Genomic DNA, 21,226 nt, shown 5'->3' with positions numbered 1-21,226 from the left:
TTTTTTTTTTATTTTTTTATTTTTTTATTTATTTTTTTTTTTTATTTATTTTTTTATTTTTTTCTCTTTGTCCACACTCATATTGTCAGTGCTAGGTAGTTTTAGAATGTTTCACAAACTTATTTTCAATATATGGAACCCCAAATGTAAAATTAAACACATAGTTAGAAACAGTAACCTCAACATCCTATCATAACTTTTCAGCGCAAACACATACAAGTACAATATATGTTTTTAAACATGCCACATGCTAACAAATAAAATCTATTTTTAAAACATTACGATACAACTAGGTTTATAATAAGGCTAGTAGTTTAATTATGGTCCATAGGACATATAGTCAGTAACATCACTTAAACTAAAAAAGATATAACTAATACCTTCACAATAAGGGGTAAAAAAAAAAAAAAAAAAAAAAAAAAAAAACCACAACAAATACCTACATATACCATCAGTATAGACACCAATTGCAGGCACAATGTGATTATGTTTTTTGAAGTTTTGCATATATGTATAATGCTATAACATTATAATGCATAATTTACCAATTCTGGTTATCCATCTTAACATCTATGCATATATCAACAAAATGTATAAAACTGAAAGAAGCTGAAAAACATACTAGTTGTTTAATGACAAATTACCTAAATGCCAACTTCCAAAATGGAGGATGGAACTACAAACCTGGCAGAAACTCATCAATGGATTGTTTAAAAGGACTCTTGGACATGCGCACAAACATTCCTTGACAAAGCATACCTGCGAAACGTACGTCGGAACTGAACTGTTCTATATTGAGTTTTATCACGTCTCTACACTAGCCAGGACACCTGGGGGCTTAGCGCTACTGTCTTGCTACTAAAGAGGTTTTGGTTTCGGCGGTCACACTCCTGCTGATCCATTTACCTCTTTGCAAGTTTGGCGATTTGAAGCATTTATTACAGCATATCTGCTTTTGTACCCTTACATTGTGGTGTTATCAAGGCTTATGTGACGCTTTTATATATTTTAAAATAAATTTGTATCCAAGTTTTGCCTAGTGTACTGTTTTCCCATCAGTATAAAGTGGGAGTGCCCATATCCTTGAGCTTAGTGGAAAGCTCCAACAAATGTGAGTAGTCATTTGTTACAAAACAACTACTTCCTCAAAGTGCCATTACAGATTCACACTATGTTGCAATTTTCTGTTTCCTTTTTTATGGGATCTCACTGAGGAATGCTAACAAGCTGAAAAACTCATCCAGAGGACACAGACATATCCTTTATTCAGAACTTTATTTGGTTTTCCTTTTATGATTTTTGTTATCACATTTATTTCACATTTAAGCACTAAGAACCAGATTACAAGTGGTGTGCTATTTAGCGCTTTCACTCATGTGCAAACACCGCTAGAAGTAAACTTTTAATATCCGCGGGTTTGCGCACATATTAAAGAGTTGAAAGTAAAATGTTTGTACATGAGCGAAACCTGATGCACACTAATTTCAGGATACCAGATATCATGGCGGTGCGAATGCATTCGCCACATAGACTTCAATGGAGCATGTTATGAAAAATCCTAACACATCACTCGCTTGCTAACCCGACACCATGTTAGACCAAGTGCATACACCCTAGGGTTGTCACCCGTCCCTTAAAATACGGAATCGTCCTGTATTTGAGAATTAAATAGCTTGTCCCGTTTTTTGTCTTCAATGTTCCTTATTCTTATTCTAATTTTGTGTAATTATCTCAAATCGGCAATGTAATATTTCACAACCAGAGAGAACGCGCATTACCTCGCCCCCAGTGATGATGCATTGCAGTGATGTAGTAACTAAGATCGCCTCCCTTCTTACACCTATCCTGGAAGTGCGGTGTTGGGAAGGGCTGTCCCCTCCCCTGGATGTGTGCGGCTTGGTCTGCCTGGCTTTGCTGGGGCAAGGAAACCTATCTGATCCCATAGGAGCTACAGAGTTCCTCAGTTTGTCCCCGTGCTCTCCGAGGGCTTCCCGAGTCCGACCCCTCTCCCGGAGGACATGCCAACGTGTCACAGAGAGACAACACACTACGTCTCAAATAGCAGATTACTCCAACCAGGTGTGGGTCAAGGCGTATTTTAAGAGGTAAGTACAATAAGCGCACAACACACGGAATGCAGCTCAACAGCCACTTCAAGCAACAGCACACTTTTATTGTACCACTACCTTCTTATGCTTATATTAGGGCTTTCTGAGACTTGCAGACAGTGCAGATTTGCCCCTCTTGCTCTGTGACAAAAAGCACTGCGCACATTGTTGTGAATGCAAAGCATGTATTGTGAAAGGATCGTTGCACAATTTGACGTGGTAATTTTATTGGATGACTAAACCATTTTCTTTAATCAGTAAAGTTTGAAAGAACGTCTACTGCACATAATAGTATCTATACTTTATAACAGTGGTGTCTAACTGAGGGTCATATCAAAATATGCTGGAATTCCAGTGAGCAGATATAATACAAACGGTATTGGGTAACAAAATCTACATATGTATAAGCAACCTTTAAATAGCCAATGTTCTATCTAGATACATATCACTGTTTCAACCTGTGTAGTGCCAATAGTTTTGGCCCAATACCTGTCTAGAAGTTTGGTGAAGTGATGTTATTGTGTATACCAGGCAGACACATACAGAATCATGCCCATTTTCTGTCCCACATCTGTTAGAGAGGGGAGAAAAACTCCCTAATTGAGCCAAATAGAATTGCATTGAATGACTTCATTTTGCACCCCCCAGCCTTAAATGGCCACTTTACTTTAAAATTAGTTTCCCATTAATGTATTTCCAATGCCTTATTTCAGCTGCAGAGTTTAACATGTATTGAAGATTATTCATTAGATTTATTTTTGTATATGAAATAGCTATTCCTGCTAATTATACCCACACCCCAATACAATAGGCTTAGCTTGTAGGAAGAGCAGACCTCATTAGTTATTTACACAAAGTTCTTATTTCATTTCTCACCGTTTACTTGCAGACCAATACTTAGAGAGAATAATGAAAAAGAAACATTTTATTCCCTCTCTGTTACAACCCCACTGTTTATATACATAAACCTTCTTGTTTATATATCTTTTCTATAACCATTACTTACGCACTGAAATTTTCATTATAGGTGGGTATACATCTAGCAAAAGCAGTTATGTCAAATGACAAAATAAAGGTAAAGGATATATTTGTAAACAATTTAATACATTCCACTAGATGAAATGGATAATTGGGTGCACGTTAAAGGGGAGAATAATTACAGTACACTGTCCTTTTAAAGGGACATTAAACACTAAATAAATGCTAGATAGAATGATGCGTTCAAAGAAAGTTGTGATTTACCACCACTGGCACGTCATCGGGCCTGTGGTCAACGTGGCCGAGGGGTGTGGGCCCAGCTGAGGCAGGCGTCCCTTATTTTCCTGTATTGAAGGTGGCAACCCTAACACACCCCTCACACACCTACAAATACATTTGCATACACACCTACACATACGAGTGCACCCGCCAACAACAGCACATGGACACACAAGCACATACACAGTCCTGCACACGCACCTCAAACACTGGAGCAGGAACACACACACATAAGTTTAATATACATATAAAGGGTTCCATTTATCAAGCAGAGTATGCCGCTTTGGAGTGCCTTTGGTGCAGGCTCGCATGAGTGAGCCTGCAGACAATATTTAAAGGGAAATTAAACACTGAGACAGTAATATAAAATGATAAATCATATTTATATATATAAAAAAACCCTCTATAATATACGTTCATTATTTATTTTGTCCCCTTTTCCTGTAATTCCATTCTGAAATTGTGAGCTTTTCAGTTCCCGTTAGAAATGAAAGTGCAGAACACGGTTATATTTCACACAGCCATTGGCTGCATAATCTACTGACCTATTTATAACTGTCCCTAATTGGTCACAGCAAAAAATGTAACCTAAGTTACAACATGGCAGTCCACATTGTTTTATAGACACTAACATTTTACACTTATTTTGTCAATATTTAAACAGCTAATGAAACTTTAACAAATATATGTACATGTTATTCTCAGAATAATATTTTCTTTTAGTGCATCATTCTATCTAGCTTTTATGTAGTGTTTAATGTCCCTTTAATGAAGCAGCGGTCATCTTGTGCAATATTAAAAGCAGGCAGTTTACTGCTGCCCACTGGCTGCGATGCCAGGCAGACAGGTTCGTGGATGCGAACCTTGCTCGTCCGGCCATTGTTAAATGGGGTCCAGAATGTCTATTCATATGCATACATATATTTATAGATATAAAACAGTAAATCAGATTAGTATGAAATGTATCAGTGAGATAGGTGATAGTGGCCTCTAGTGTCTTATTTTATTTCTGTATATATTAGTGTGAAAGTTGCATTGCATTCATACTGATATATCTGCCTCCGAAAAAAGAGATAAATGCCGCTACTTGCAGCCATATATTCCCATGCCTAATAATAATAAAACCAAATGTTATAAAATTAAATAGAATGAAATGTATAGGCTAAAAGTTTCTATTAATGTAAATGTTGTACTTATGTCCCAGGGGATTTGTGTAATATAACAATGTTTTAAACTTGCCATTTAAAGAGTATTATTGGTCACTAAATACCTGCCACAATTTTTAACTGGTTTAAATAAAAAAAATAAGAATGATATACAGTAAATTGTATAAAGTTACAATTAGTAGTAAGCTGCAAAATATGGATGGGGATGACCCAGCCAGGCCGGCATTTTGACTCCCTGTTGACATTCAGACAGACCATAGTATCTTATGTTGTTTTCTCTTTTCTTTTATGTGTCACTGAAATGAAAATTTAGTTTTACTTTTTTTTTTTACAATATTGCCTCAGTTCATACTTGCTTTAACATAAACATGAGACTTAAAAATGTATAAACTTTCCCATCTTCGTATGTTTTAGAGCAAATATACATTTAAATGCCTTTAAATTTAACTGCAAGCTTAGAGCAACTATTTTATAACTATGTGGTACTGAAACATTATCTTGCCTTCCATAAAAAAAATAGTCAATAAATTGTAATCTGTGGATAAATTCCCTATGCTAGTCCCTGTTGAATGTGGTTGATGGACAGATAAATCTATTGTACCTAAAGGTATATTCCTTTCAAAAAATGAACTACTCTAAATTGATTGAACAGGATATTTTTTGACAACTCGCCCCTTGTAACATTAAAGAAAACATATTAATGAAAACAAAAATGTCTCCCCACACCCACCTTACTATGTCTCTATAAAAATGCATAAATAATTATTTGAGCAGCTTGCAGCTTACGTCTTGGCACAAGATAAGGCACCTTGCCATATAGATTGAAGAAGAGGGTAGCTAGGTCTACTTTTTTTAAATGTTCTTTCTTAAAGGGATATTAAATACTAAATACATATTATAAGCAAAGTATTAAGGCTATTTTATAACAGTTTATATTTAATATTTCAATTACCCGCATTGAAGGTAGCAATGGTTCTAAATTGCAAATCCTGCTGCTGGTTATGCATATTTTACATTAAAAAAATAAATGTAATTTTTTATTATTTAAAAGGGACAGTCTAGTCAAAATAGGGCATGCAATTTTAAACCACTTTCCAATTTACTTTTATAATCAAATTTGCTTTGTTTCCTTGGTGGTATTTTTGAAAAGCTAAACCTAGGTATGCTCAAACTGATTTCTAAACCGTTGAAAACCGCCTTTTAGAGCATTTTGAAAGTTTTTCACAGTTAGACAGTACTAGTTCATGTGTGTTATATAGATAACATTGTGTTCACTCCCGTGGAGTTATTCAGGAGCCTGTACTGATTGGCTACACTGCATGTCTGTCAAAAGCCCTTAGATAAGGGGGCAGTCTTCAGAGGCTTAGATACAAGGTAATCATAGAGGCAAAACGTGTATAATTATAACTGTGTTGGTTATGCAAAACCGGGCAATGGGTAATAAAAGGATTATTTATCTTTTTAAATAATAAAAATTCTGGTGTAGACTGTCTCTTTAATATACGTATATATATATATATATATATATATATATATATATATATATATATATATATATATATATATATATGTATATGATACTGTTAATGTAAAATACATATCTATACCTATATATCTATAGTAATAGATATATAGACATAGGTATATATAGAATTATGTATTTACAATAAAAAGTTAATTGTTCTGTATGTAAAGAACATTGGAATATGCCATTTTCTTAACTCCTGTCGGGTCAGTGCACAAGTATAGATGTTAGGTTTGCACTCCATTGACTTTTATATTTGGTTAGCGCCAGGATATTTTTGTGGGGGTACTCACCTGTACTAAGTACCTCTACCTCTGCCAACTCATAACAGGTAATATTCTAATCATCATGTAAATACTCTAGTTTTCACAAGAGGGGGCTGAAAAATACATAAAATATTGTAAATAATGTTATCCCTTCGCTTTTCTCAAAGTTACTGAGCAGAATATATCAATCAATAAACAATGAGTATGGGAACCTTTTTTTGAGTACTGGCACCTTCTCTTTTACAAAAAAAAGCACTGGTTAGGGTGTGTCGGGTTTCGCTTATACACAAACTTTTTACTTTCAACTTATAATACAAGCTAAACCCAATGCGCACAAAAAGCTTCCATTTAGCCAAGTTAATGAGCAAGCTTCAGTGCAAAAAAGAGATACACTCGTTATTTAGCCCTATATTGAGCACAAAAAAAATCTTTCAAGATCTATGGTCTCGCAAAATGATCAAAGAAGCGTTGTCAAGCAATTTTAGAAAGGCCAACTGAGAAAAAAAAAAGAAAGTCTTATTTGTTTACCTTCCATGCTGGCGTTTTTGATAATCGCCCCTTGATCTTCAAGGGACTCCAAATCTTATGTCTCCTGAGATCTAGCAGTCAATACTGAAATGATTCATAACCATTTCTTTACAGTTTTATTCAAAAACCTAGTACCCCAAAGTACTTTTCACTAAACAGCTTGCTCTGTGGACTACATCTCACACGATACGAGTCCCACAACGTGCAAGAGACAATAGCATGGAGTTTCCATGAAGCTTAGCATATAGTTTTGCCACAGCTGGAGTTAAAGCGGTTGGCCCCTGCACCATGACCAAAACAACATAAATATCAATAAACAGCAGCACTTCCAAAATAAAAGGTTTCTTCTTTTTATAAAAAAATATCCAAACTATAAAAAGAAAAAGCAGCAACATTTCAGTAAAGCTTATTTATGGTCTGAGGACCGCAATATGGCCTTTCATTTTGAATTTCCTGCTGTGATATGCACCACCATGGAGTCTGGCGAGCTACACCAGATAATATGTTGTGATTCCAAATGTATATAACCATTGTTTTTAGGAGTAATATGATCTACATCTATAAAAGAAACATATATAATAACAGCTATTTTTCTTACTACATATCAAATCTCATATCTTGGATGCTTTTTATTCCATTTTCCTTAAAAATACAATAATGCACAATATGAGAGATAATGCCCTGCATGATATCTATCACTGGATTAGTTTAAATTGCACATTAGTCCTGATGTACCATACTACGCTTATAGACCATTATATGTTTGTTTTTTATGTAAAGCTTCCTTGCTTTTGATTTTTCTTCATTATAGTGTCCTTTTTTCATGCACAGGATGAATCATTATATTGTTGCATTTGTCAACATCTTCTTTATTATATTCCATAATCAATACGAACTGCAGCTATATGAAATCATTTTCCGTACACTACATCTTTTGGGAGAGAAAAAAAAAATTACAACCAAATGACTTATTGGTTTAATTTTGTCAAAAATCTAAAGTACTGCAGCTGCGAATCAGTGCTTGACAAAAGCCTCAGTACATATTGTGAGTAGAACAATACATGCAGGAGGATGAGAGTGGATATATTAATGAGCTTTTCTGAACATAATTATTTTAATTTAGTGAACGATGGTACACCCCACACCTCGATAGGAGCAATCTACTTAGTCAATGCATTCCTGCTTTCTTACAGACATTGCATTTCACTTGTCGTGTTGCAAAATAATTGATTTTCACTCTCGACTGCTTTGCAGAAAAGTCACTTTTTATCGGTATGTCTAAGCCCTCATTTGAAGCTGCCTCTAGCATCCTGAAACAGATAATATGCTCTCTGCATTTAAATCTGCTGAAAGAAACGCATCTCTCCCTCTAGCTCTATCATTCATCCTCTCCTTGCTAAGTAGCAGTAATTACATAGGGGTATGGCTTAAAGTAACAGATGAGGGTACTAATTAAAGAAATAGTGGTGCCTATCATTTCAATGAAACAGGCTGATCTAATTATGGCAAAATGGAAAGAAAAGGTGGGAGTTTCCAGAGGTTCATTATTTTATTGCAACACTGTTTCTGAACAAGGATTTAACAATATAGCTTTGCAGGATTTTATGCTGATAAAACAGGAAATGTTTTGCTTCAAAGACATAACCAATTAGCCATAAACAGTATGGTTGGCTTCATTGTATCCCTTAGTCATTTAGTATTGGACTCCCCCCCCCCCCCCCTGTAGCATTATTTATTAAGGTAGTTTACTATTTTTTATTCAAATTATATATTGCACAATCTAATTTCATTCATACATTGATTTTCAAAGCTCTAGTAAGATCTGTTGACATGAAATGAAGTCATTTTTATAGATATTGGTACAGAAACATTAATTAATGCTCTATTGCACACTGAGGTTGTGAATGCATTTAGAATTACCAATGCTAACATCATTTTCTTCAATCACAAAATCATGGCATGTGCACCCACATTCCTGGCAACTGGAGTTTGAAAAAGAACTTTATTAATACACAGTCATATAAATATGTTCTATACAGTAATATGTTTCTTACTGTTCTGGTTATATATATATATATATAAAATTGAATCCAGGGTTTTCAAGTTTTTTGAGAAAATATGAATTTAAATAGATATGCTACCCATACACAGTATTAAAGAGTCAAAAAAAAAAAAATTGCTTTCACTGTTTTAGTTATATTTCATAGATTTTACACCAGTGTATATTTATTTATTATCTGTTCTTATCTCTAAAACAAACAAAAAAAAAAACACAGACAAAACAAAAGCAATGAAACCTAATCTGTGAAATGATTTCAGTATAATGTTTTAGATAGTCTTTTGGAAAAGGCCTTTACAAGTTTCTGCCAGTCGAGGGCTATGTTTTGTCATCGTCCTAAAGTTTAAAGGAACAGTAAAGTCAAAATTAAACTTTCCTGACTACGACAGAGCGTGCAATTTTAAACAACTTTCCAATTTACTTCTGTTATCAAATTTACTTCGTTCTCGTGGTATCTTTAATTGAAAAGTAAAACTAGGTAGGCTCTTTAAGAGCTGAGAGTGTGCACGTGTCTTTAGTACTCTATGGCGGCAGTGTTTTGCAACATTGTATAACGAAACTACGAATAATGTTGCAAAACACTGCTGCCATAGAGCACTAAAGACACGTGCACACTCCTGAGCTCTTATGAGCCTACCTAGTTTTACTCTTCAATAAAAGATACCAAGAGAATGAAGCAAATTTTATAACAGAAGTAAATTGAAAAGTTGTTTAAAATTGCATGCTCTATCCGAATCATAAAAGTTGAATTTTGACTTTACTGTTCCTTTAAGTAGGTGGTAAATCCCAGAGAACTTTTAAATGTTATTTCCGTTTTAGATTAGTTTTATAAATTTCTGGAAGAAATGTTACTTTTGATGCATATAGGAAAATCAGCATAACAAAATGTAATTAATAATACTTTAGTTAAAACATAGTTGTCATAAGCCTGTGAATACAAACAAATTAATTAATTTACTCCCATTATCAATTTTCTTTGTTCTCTTGCTATCTTTATTTAAAAAGCAGGAATGTAAAGCTTAGGAGCCGGACCATTTTTATGTTCAGCACCCTGGATAGTGCTTGCTAATTGGTGGCTACATTTAGCCACCAATAAGCAAGCATAACCCAGGTACTGAACAAAAAATGGGCTGGCTCCTAAGCTTTACAATTTCTACTATTTAAATAAAGATAGCAAGAGAACAAAGAAAATGTGATAATAGGAGTCAATTAGAAAGTTGCTTAAAATTGCATGCTCTATCTGAATCATGAAAGAAAAAGGCTTTAGTATCCCTTTAAGGATCTGGCTGTGCTATTACCAAGGCTACAATACAGTAACTGTCAGTAGCAATACAAGCTTAAGATTGGCACCATTTGAAAGCAGTGTATTTGTTAAACATGAGCTGAGCATAACCTCTACAAGCACCAGAACATACTGGAATGTCATAACAATATGCCAAGGGTACTGATAATAAGTGTTCATTTTTAAGAAGTTCAGCGTTTATTTAACTTTTTTTAAAGTCTGTTTTAAAATGAACAGAGGAAACCTGTCAATGCATTACCCTTTTCTGTAAATATGTATCATACAAAACACCTTGTCACTGCCAGTTCACTGTATCAGTCTTTATTCTGCAGATAAATCATAAAGACTGAATGGCAAAATCTGTTTAAAAACAATAGACAAACAATGTATTGACCCCCCCCCCCCCCCCCCCACAATACAAGATCTTGCAACAAATAACTGATAGCCAAGGCTGCACAAGACAGGGGCATCCCAATGTTTATCACGAAGAAATGTGGCTGATAGGATTATCTAACAGAGTTTGCAAAATGCATCAGGGAACATGAAAGAGAATTTTCAAAATAAGTGTTGCCCTTTCCTTTCTTGATAGCGTCAGTAAGAAAAACAACACTGTACTCATAAAATGCACTGGGGAATTTTCTGCTGCCTCCTTCAGTTCCTTTTGAAGTTTTCTTCTTAAGGAAAATCTTATAAGACAAACTTAATACTTTTTTTTCTGAATCAAAAGTAATCTCCCATTTAGTTTTAGTAAAATAAACAGGCATTTTAGCAATGTCCTGTAATTGCATTAAACTTTTTTTGCATTTAAACATTTTAGACAATTTTATGTTAGCATAAATCAAAGATGTGCCTATTTTCTATGCATCATGCAACTCAAGTGTCTAATGTATGATAATGATAATATATAATTATATGTGCTGTTGATAATTACAGTTTACAATCTTGCCTAAAATTAATTTAGGGCTTAAATACATTGATAAAACATCCGTTCTCATAGTGTCATTATCTATTTAATATCAGTACAGTTCACAGGTTAATAACAGTGCACTTTTGGATAGGAGACATTTTGAAGCTCTTAAACATGTTACCCAGAAAACTGATATACCAATTATGGGTTTGTTTACTGAACAGTACAGAAACAGAAAATGGTGCAATAGGTTCTCAAAAGTTTATCAGTTTAATTTGCATGACTGATTTACAGTACTCTGTATATGAAATATTACTACAAGCTCTCTGCAGACTACAAAAATAAATATTTCAGTTTCCTAGCTCATAAATCCTTGCCAGGAGTTAAAAGTGATTTTTTTTTTGTTTATGGTACATCTAAAGCAATTGATGTTATCTATTGACAACTAATCATATACAAATAAAAAACATTAAACTGCCTTGTTGTTATCATTCAAACAAGCAACATTAACATGATCTGGGTAATGCTAGTTGTGCTTTAAAAAAAAAAAAAAAGTACTTAAAAAAGTGACATGATTGAAATTCAGAATTTCTCTGCTTGAGTACAGGTGTCTGTCACAATCATAATAATTGATTTTTAAACTATTGGAGCTGAAAATATTTGTTTCTAGCAAGGTCAATATGCAGAATTTTTCAGGACCATGGACAGCAAATTCCTCAAAAGTCAACTAAAGACCAACCCCTACAGAAAAAACCTCATATAGATTGTGTCAGAAGCTAAATAAAGAGGTTTATCTAGTCTTATCTCATACTTATAAATACCTAAGCATCTTATATGCCTGTACAGTATAAGCTACATTTTGTAGAAATGTATACCATCTGTTTGCAAAGATATACTTTCACTAATTTCCCTTAATATTTTACTTCAAATTTGTAATTCAAGCATTAAACCTATTTTACCCCTGAACTGTCATTAAATAATGCATGAAAAATAGTACTTGTGGGTTACATTTTCTACAAATATTCTATTACTTACAGAATTTTACTAAGAAGCTTTGCAAATGTCTGAAAATGTCAAGAATCTCATTGACAAACTAAAGAAAACTACATTTTACAAATGCAACAGTCATAAAACCAGTGCTTCTAACCTTCAGATGCATGAGCAAGCCTGCACCACAATGGCCCAGAAGATGGTTATGTGCTTCCTAAATGGGAGCCAATGTCTCAAAACAAAAAGACTGCAAAAAAAAATACAAAAATAGTAACTCACTTAACAAATTTGCAGTTGGTCCTGTAAGAAGCATCACCTACAACTGTTAACTTTATCCTGGTTTTATCTCATATAAAACTCTCCAGCTATGCTATATACAGCAATTGTGTTTCAGAAACACTGATCCAATGGATTTTAAATGTTATAACACACTAGTAAAACACAAATTTTATCAAAACATTTTTTTCTTCAGCAATTTGAGTAATAACTTTTCTATATGACTGAATTAACCAGACAAGATTTAATTTATTAAAATTATGGCTGTTAAGATTTTATGTGTAACAGGATACATGAACTACTTATTTTTATATGTTGTGTATAAAACACTTTTACTACTACAAAAAATACTAATTACCAGCAGAATAGTTTAACTATAAATTATAATAACTCACTGGTGACTGATTGTGGTGTGTATAAAATATACAAAAACAGCTTCATGATGATTTACCATGCTTATGACTATATGCAAAATGGACTCTCATATTCATATATTTAATTATGAAAGAGGACAGACATGATCTAAATCAATTTTCTTGTTTAGCTCTTATAGTGAAAGAGGATTTTATAACGAGTAATTTTACATTTAGCAATACCCAGAAATGTATTTATCTGAGTTTTAGATGTTTCAGAAAGTGACTGTTCAAATAGGACTTTGCAAAAGCTGGCTTAAAAGGCATGTTACAGTTTTTGTAGTTTATGAGTGCATGCATAAGACGTTTTTTTGGTTGTTATGGTGCTTAGTATATGTTGAAATTTGTCTAGACATATTGGGCTAGATTACGAGTGGAGCGCAAACATTTGCGCCCAAGCGATAAGGGGTATATTGCAAAGGTTTGCGCTCATCGCGCTTACCGCTTGTATTAAGAGTTGAAAGTAAAAGCGATCGTGTGCACAATCGTAATTTACGCTAAAAACATTACCACGACTTCAGATCTCTGGTTAACTTTTTCACAAAACACATTATAAAGTACAATAGCACTCATAATAACACCATTTGATAAAAAAAAAAAATTGCACACAAAAGTTATAAGGGCTCAAAGATATGAGGTCTCGGGTGTTGGAAATAAAAGGAAACTAAAGAGATTTAACATTGAGATACATTCATATCTGAAGATGTATATGTATGTACAAATGGAGAAAAAGAGGAGATAGAGAGAGAGAGAGAGAGAGAGAGAAAGAGGAAAGAGAGAGAGAAAGAAAGAGGAGAGAGGAGAGAGAGAGAAAGAGAGAGAAAGAGGAGAGAGAAAAAGAAAAAAAAGAGAAAAAGAGAGAGAAGAGAGAGAGATATGAATTGATGAATTGGAGCCCTTTGCCGTTAAAGGGGTAGTGAAGTCCAAATTATCTTATCTAAATGCATTTGACAGTTTTTCACAGCTAGAGGGTGTTAGGTCGTGTGCTTAATATAGATAACATTGTGCTCACGCATGTGGAGTCATTTAAGAGTCAGCACTAACTGCCTGAAATACAAGACTGTCAAAAGAACTGAAATAAGGGGGCAGTCTGCAGAAGCTTAGATACAAGGTAATGACAGAGGTAAAAAGAATATTAATATAACAGTGTTGGTTATGCAAAACTGGGGAATGGTAAAAAAATGGATTATATATATTTTTAAACAATAACGGTTTTGGTGTTTACTGTCCCTTTAAGTAGATGAAAACATATTAAAGCATATTTATGCAATATTTATATTTAATAAAGTGTTTAACTGTATAGTAAATATTTCCCATATATATATATATATATATATATATACATATTGAATAAAAAAAAAAACTCACAAATTTCTAGAAATATTTATTTATTAATAAATTAAACATTCTTCTATGTAAAGAACATTGGAATATAAAAAAATAATATTTTCATGTTGGGGTAGAGATAATGAGAATATGTAATCGTGTTTGCTCGAGAGTGGGGTGTTGTTTTTTTCCCCAATTTTCTTTTCTCTTTTGACTTCTATGGGGGAATACGTGAACGCACACATGATATTTTACCTTAGGATTTTTGCGCTTGTCGGGGTGACCGTGAAAGCGCAAAGCAGTTTACATTCAACTCGTAATACGAGCACAACCTGACAAAAAATCTTTTTTGCAAGGGTTGACAAACAGAATTTAGTAGGCATTGTTAACATAAGGGCGCCAGCCATGCATTTGTTTTTTAGGAGCAAGGAATGATTTTATAAAAGATATGTATGTAGAAGAAAAACATAAGTAGCATTGCTACAAATTTAGGAGCCATTGCTCCCTGCCACTTAAGACTTATTAAATTCTGCTTTTCATTTACTTTTTGTACAATGTTCAATAAATGTCAGACAACAGGTAGCCATGGTAAGAAAACTTGTGACTAGGTACCTAGGGATTAATGTCTGCAGGTCTTCTATAGACACAGTAATATAACCTTTTGGCTACCAGGAACACAGATATGCAGTAAATTAACTTTTTGATTGCAAGTAGCACAGAGACAGTGATATATTTTCTTGGTTGCAAGTAAAATAAACACCAGTTGTTGGGTAGCTTAAAAATAAATAAATTGTGATTTAACTTCTTAGCTGCTTGTATCATGCACAAACCAGTGATTTAATACACTAGTTGTGAGTGGCACACTAAAAAAAAAGGGATTTGAGCTGTATCCCCCATCATGCAACTTCTAACCCCAAATAGACCTTTTGACTCTGTAATAGGCTGTTGTCATACACACACATACTGTATGCTGCCTGTTACCAATGCAGGGCTATGTTAAAGGGACAGTGTACTCCAGAATTTTTATTGTTTAGAAAGATAGATAATCCCTTTATTACCTATTAGCCAGTTTTGCATACAAACACAATTTATTAATATACTTTTACCTATGTGATTACCTTGTATCTAAGCCTATGCAAAATTCCCCTTTATTTCAGTTAATTTGACAGACTTGCATTTTAGCCAACCAGTGCCCTCTCATACGTAACTCCATGGGCGTGAGCAGAATGTTATCTATATGGCACACATAAACTAATGCCCTCTAGCTGTGAAAAACTGTAAAAGAGAGAGAAAGAGAGAGATCATTTACAAATATATAAATTACAGAATAATTATATATTGTATCCTAATCAATAGTAATATTTTTTCAATCTCCCCAATTTTGCCTGAAATGTTCCATGCTATGCCTTTAGAGCAGGGGTATCAAACTCATCCAGAGGCCACTTGCCAATTATTATTCCAGGAGCCATTTGAACAGAGTTAGTATGTTGGAACTTTATATACTAGAAACTGGAAGTGACATTTACCCAAGTAGTAGTGCAGGGTACGGGTTATAGTCCACAATTACACAATAGACGTACATAGTTTAAAATTATGTTGTGAGTGCCAAGTGAAGTGATAATTCTGGAACTCAATAAAAAGTGACATTTATCCAAGCAGTGAATTATGGGAGTCTACACTGGACAATGCATACTTGTCTTTATATTTATCTTGTGAGTGGCTATACAGAACATCAACCCTAAAAAAAAAAAATATGATGGGGCAAAATTAACAATTCAACTAATAAAAAAGGGAAGGCCAGATTAAACTATTTTGAGTGCCGCATATGGCCTTAGGGCCGGTACTTTGAGACTTTAGAGTGTAATATTATAAGCCACCTATCCTTTAGAAGGGATTACCATTAGGTGTTTTACACCACATATGTTAATTCATTATCATATTCCTCTTCACCTTTGCCCTCTGTTTTGATTGGATAACAGCAGCTGTAAAACAAAAAACCTATAAATGAATAATTTATATATATATATATATATATATATATATATATATATACATACACACATATATATACACACATATATATATATATATATATATATATATATATATATATATATATATATATATATATATATATATATATATACATACAAACACACATACACTCATTTTGACTATAGGCCATCAAATCAGTATTGATTCCACTCCATCTTCCAGATGTCAGGTGAGTCACTAAAAAAGTGTGGCTTCATTTATCATGTCTAGAATTCAACCTTTTTTCTTATCCTACTGCAATCAAAATATATTCATCTTCACATCAGTTCATTCCACGTCTACTGCAGTTTCTCGTAGCTGAGATTTCCATTACTCTAATGTTCTCAAACCAAATATGCATGAGAGTCACATCTTGTCTTGGACATGTAATGCTCCTTTATGATTTCTTACATTTTAGCACCCAAAGCATTTTTGGATTTATTGTTTACACTTATTAAATACTTATTTATAGAGCACAGTTATATTCTCAAACACTGCATGGGGATACAGTCATTCATGAAATGATGGAAGTACATATTTAGTGCAAATGAGCCTCAGATATGAAAGTCAAAATTAAACTTGCATGATTCATGTCATTTTTAGACACTTTTAAATTGACATCTATTTTCAAATGTGCTTTGTTCTCTTGGTATCCCTTGTTTAAAAAGAATATGCACATACCCTACACTAGTGGGAGCTAGCTGCTGATTAGAGCCTGCACACATTTGTCTTGTGATTGGCTGACTAGATTTATTCATCTAGCTGGCAGTAGTGCATTGCTGTTCCTTCAGCAAAGGATAACAAGAGAATGAAGCAAATTTGGTAATAGAAGTGGAATGTTGTTTAAAATGTCTGCTCTATCCAAATCATGAAATACATGTTTGAGGTGTCCTGTCCCTTTAATATAATTATACTGGCTGGCTTTATACGTATCATACTATAAAATCAAAGCGATTGTGAGAATGAAATTGGTAAATAAAAAAGTGTTTGCACACTTCAGGAAATTATAAGGAATTATTCATACAAAGGAGTAGGGAACCATTGTTAGATGCCAAGAGATACAAGAGGGATACGAAGATATAGATGAACTAAACTCTCATCTACAAATAATCCACCATCATTCTCTGTCCACCAAAATACATTTCCTTGTCTGTAACTTCATTACTTTCTCCTACTCCTGCCTACATCAATTCTTCTGTTTTTCAATTAAAAAAAAACTAAAAAAAAAAAAAAAAAACTTATATAACTGTGTGCGTGTGTATGTTTATGCGAGTGTGTATGTGAATGTGTAAATATATATGTGTGTGTGTGTGTATATGTCTGTGTGTATGTATGAATGAATGAATGTATGTATATGTGTGTGTCTATATGTATGTGTGTGTGTGTTGTGGGTACAGTTCCCTTGCCCATTTTATTTTTCTAGTCTTGGTGTCTAGTGGATTAAAGGAACAGTCTACACCAGAATTGTGTATTGTTTAAAAACATATATATCCCTTTATTACCCATTCCCTACTTTTCCATAAGCAACACAATTATATTAATATACTTTTTACCTCTGTGATTACTTTGCATCTAAGCTTCTGCAGACTGCCCCCTTTTTTCAGTTCTTTTGGCAGACTTGCATTTTAGACAGTCAGTGCTGACTCCTAGGTAACTCCCCGGGCATGAGCACAATGTTATCTATATGGCACACATGAATTAACATCCTTTAGTTGTGAAAAAAATGTCAAAATGCATTCAGATTAGAGACGGCCTTCAAGGGTTAAGAAATTAGCATATGAGCCTCCTAGGTTTAACTTTCAACTAAGAAAACCAAGAGAACGAAGCAAAATTGATGAAAAGTTGTTTAAAATTACATGCCCTATCTGAATCATGAAAGTTTATTTTTGACTAGACTGTCCCTTTAAGCATTCAACATTTGTTCCCCAAATAAGATGTCATCTAGAAAGCAATGTCCACTTTTCCTGTAAATAGGAATACATTTTGGACAAGAGACAGTTTCAGAGGACTACACTATTGTCATACTAAATATGTTTTTTAAAGGGGATATTTTAATATGCACCTGGTGACATCTACCTGGTCATATGACTCATTTAAAATACGATATTGTACACTTCCCAATGATCAGTTTCTTGGTAAAAAAAAAAAAGGAAGTAGGAGTTGATTCAGAATCTCCCCACTTTTATTACCGTTACCTGACTGACTAACGGTTTAGGAAACTTCCATTCACACTACACGACAAAACATTAAATAATCTACAAAACAAAAAAAAACAAAAAAGGATTAAGTATTTTTTTTTTTTTTATTCAGGTATAAGGCCTCAGATATTTGTTAAAAAATGAGTGCGAAAAGGAAGGAGATATTTTCACCCTCTTGCTCTCCATCTTCTGTGGAAGACCATTCATTAGTATTCATAACTAATCTACCAAACTTTCCACCATCTTTGACATTTCAAATGGCTGATCAGAGTTTATAGCTGTGAATTTAGTGCCTGCTTAATCACTATCAACCCTTTAAAAATCTATCCATCTGTATGAGAATTACATTTAGCCACTAATCAGCAAGCGCTATCCAGGGTGCTGAACCAAAGATGGACAGTCTCATAAGCTTACATTCCTGCTTTTCAAATAAAGATACCAAGAGAACAAAGAAAAGAAATTATAATAGTATTAAATTAGAAAGTTGCTTAAAATTGCATGCTCTATCTGAATCAGAAACAATTTGGATTCAGTATGCTTTTAAAATAAAATTGCAACCATTATTACCATGAAAACCAAAGTTGACCATTAATGATGTCAAGGTTGTCAACAATTTGAGAATAATTAGGTATTCAATAAATAAAATATGTGATTACCTAAATGCTTGTGGATTATCAATAGCAAATTAATATATAAATCAAATATTTAACTGATAATTCTTGTATTAGGAGTATTTTTGTGATGAGGCGGATATGGGTGTGTCTGGAGTTTCTTACGACTGACATAACTTACCAACTCTTGTAGGGCATTTCTATTCTTAATTGCATTTGATTCAAAACCACGTCAATAGTCAACTAAATAAACATCATGATAGATAAGTGTCTCCATTAGGAACATTCTTATGTGTCTTTCTAAATACACTAACAAAAATGTTCTAAAATTATTATATAGTAAAGACAATAGCAGGAATAAGAAAGTGCATTGAGTCTTGAGCTTTCATTAAAGGGATATGAAACCCAAAAAAATTCTATCATCATTCTAATAGCGCATACAATTTTAAACAACTTTCCAATTTTCTTTGATTATCAAATTGTCTTTGTTACCTTGGTATCATTTGTTGAAGGAGCAGAAATTCACTACTAGGAGCTAACTAAACACATCAGGAAGCCAATGACAAGAGCCTGTGCAGTCACAAATTCAGTAGTGCTTTGCTTCTTCTGAGCTTACCTAGGTATGCTTTTCAACAAAGGACAGTAAAAGAACAAAACAAATGAAATAGAAGTAAATAGGAACGTTATTTGAAATGGTATGCTCTATAAGAATCATATAAGAACAAAATTGTGGTTTATATCCCTTTAATTAGAAGCATCCAAAATAGATTATCCCAATATAATCAAAACAATTTAATCAAATGTGCTATCAGCGAATATAATTCCTACTAGAAGAAAAAAGAATGCACAAATACCCAAATGTGTAACAATGGATGGTTTGTGCTTGGCCTTTTTGCTCTTTTTAAAGCACTGCAATATATAATAATATAACATTTTTATAATATATCTGTGCCCAACACAAGTATAAGAGCTAAGCCAGTATACTAATTTATTCACAGGAAAGTGCCTTTGATTATACAAGCAATGAATGCATATGTGTATGCTCCCTTAGAGAAGTGCCCTGCATGTGTCATCCTGCTACGCTATTGCATATCACATAATATAAAGGTACAAAATCATATTTCATGAAGAAGGGGTGGCAAACCTTTTTACAAGTATATGCCCAAACAGGCAGTAATCATGTTAAAAAAATTACACAAGGTACATTTAAAAAAAAAAAAAAAAAAAAAAAAAAAAAGGATTACTTTTTTTCCTTTTATTATTTTTTTCCCTTTTAAATTAAACAATATATCAACAATTAAAGCTCATCTAGTGGTAGTATGTTTACATAAAGACAAACCATTTATTAAGCACTAGAATTACAGCCAATGAAAACAAGCAATATAGTGGCATGCCAGCAAATTTATTATGAGTGATACCTTGGGCACTCATCACATAGTTTTGCTGCCCCTGGCCTATAGGTTAGCTTTGAGGGGTCAGTATGTTTAGGTAACAAAAAGAACCAACCACATATTATTTGAGGATGAAATAACAGGAATGCAACAGTAAACATCTCAAATCCAATTCAAAATACAAAACTATAACCAAAATGAAGACAGTCACTTCCTAAAAATGGATGAGGCCCATCACAGACACCTCTAAAACAGTTTAAAAGTTCTACAGCAGAAATAACTGCATATATTGCCTACAGCCCAACTGACACAGCAACATAAACACATATAATATATATGATTCCAAGCTGATTATAAATTTCACCATCATTGCTCACACACACAGAGTTCAATCATTTGTTCAGATAAGGCTTATTTGCATTTTAACAAAAGATCACATACACCTGAAAGCTATGAGCTACAAATAAAATAAGGAATATTAAACAAGACTGACACCCTTTTTTCTTCAGTAAAAGAAGGTTTTCTGAAATCACGTCAGAGTGCAGAGAGGGTGGAAATTACGATTTTAACATGTAAATTAGCAGAATATACACAGGGTTTCAAAGTAAAACCACAGGTGGCACTCCTAAGAAAACGCAGCCTTAATATAAACGCATTAAATCATAATGTAAAGCTCACTAACTGCAAGCCTGCTGCCCTCCTTCCTAGCATGTAATTCTCGGTGCATTATTTCATTAGGTCCTTTTAGCACAGTGTCTGATGTATTTCTTTGCAACCAAAAGGCAAAGAAAAGCCGGTGTACAATCTCTTCAAAGGGAGAAAAAAACAGCCCAAAACACACAAGATCTTAGCAACATCGTTGCAATCAGCAGCAATGCAATAATAGGAA

The 21,226-nt window shown here is 33.6% G+C and overlaps 1 protein-coding gene across 1 annotated transcript in view; it reads right to left on the bottom strand.

Annotated features, from left to right (window-relative positions):
* LINGO2 (leucine rich repeat and Ig domain containing 2) overlaps window positions 1–21,226 on the bottom strand; it is a 366,319-nt gene that overhangs the window by 344,073 nt on the left and 1,020 nt on the right. The gene's annotated exons all lie outside the window — the stretch shown is intronic.

Source organism: Bombina bombina, chromosome 2 (genome assembly GCF_027579735.1).
Source record: "Bombina bombina isolate aBomBom1 chromosome 2, aBomBom1.pri, whole genome shotgun sequence".
Taxonomy (NCBI): Eukaryota; Metazoa; Chordata; class Amphibia; order Anura; family Bombinatoridae; genus Bombina; species Bombina bombina.
Note: the sequence above shows the minus strand (reverse complement) of the source record. Positions and strands in the feature narration are given on the sequence as shown.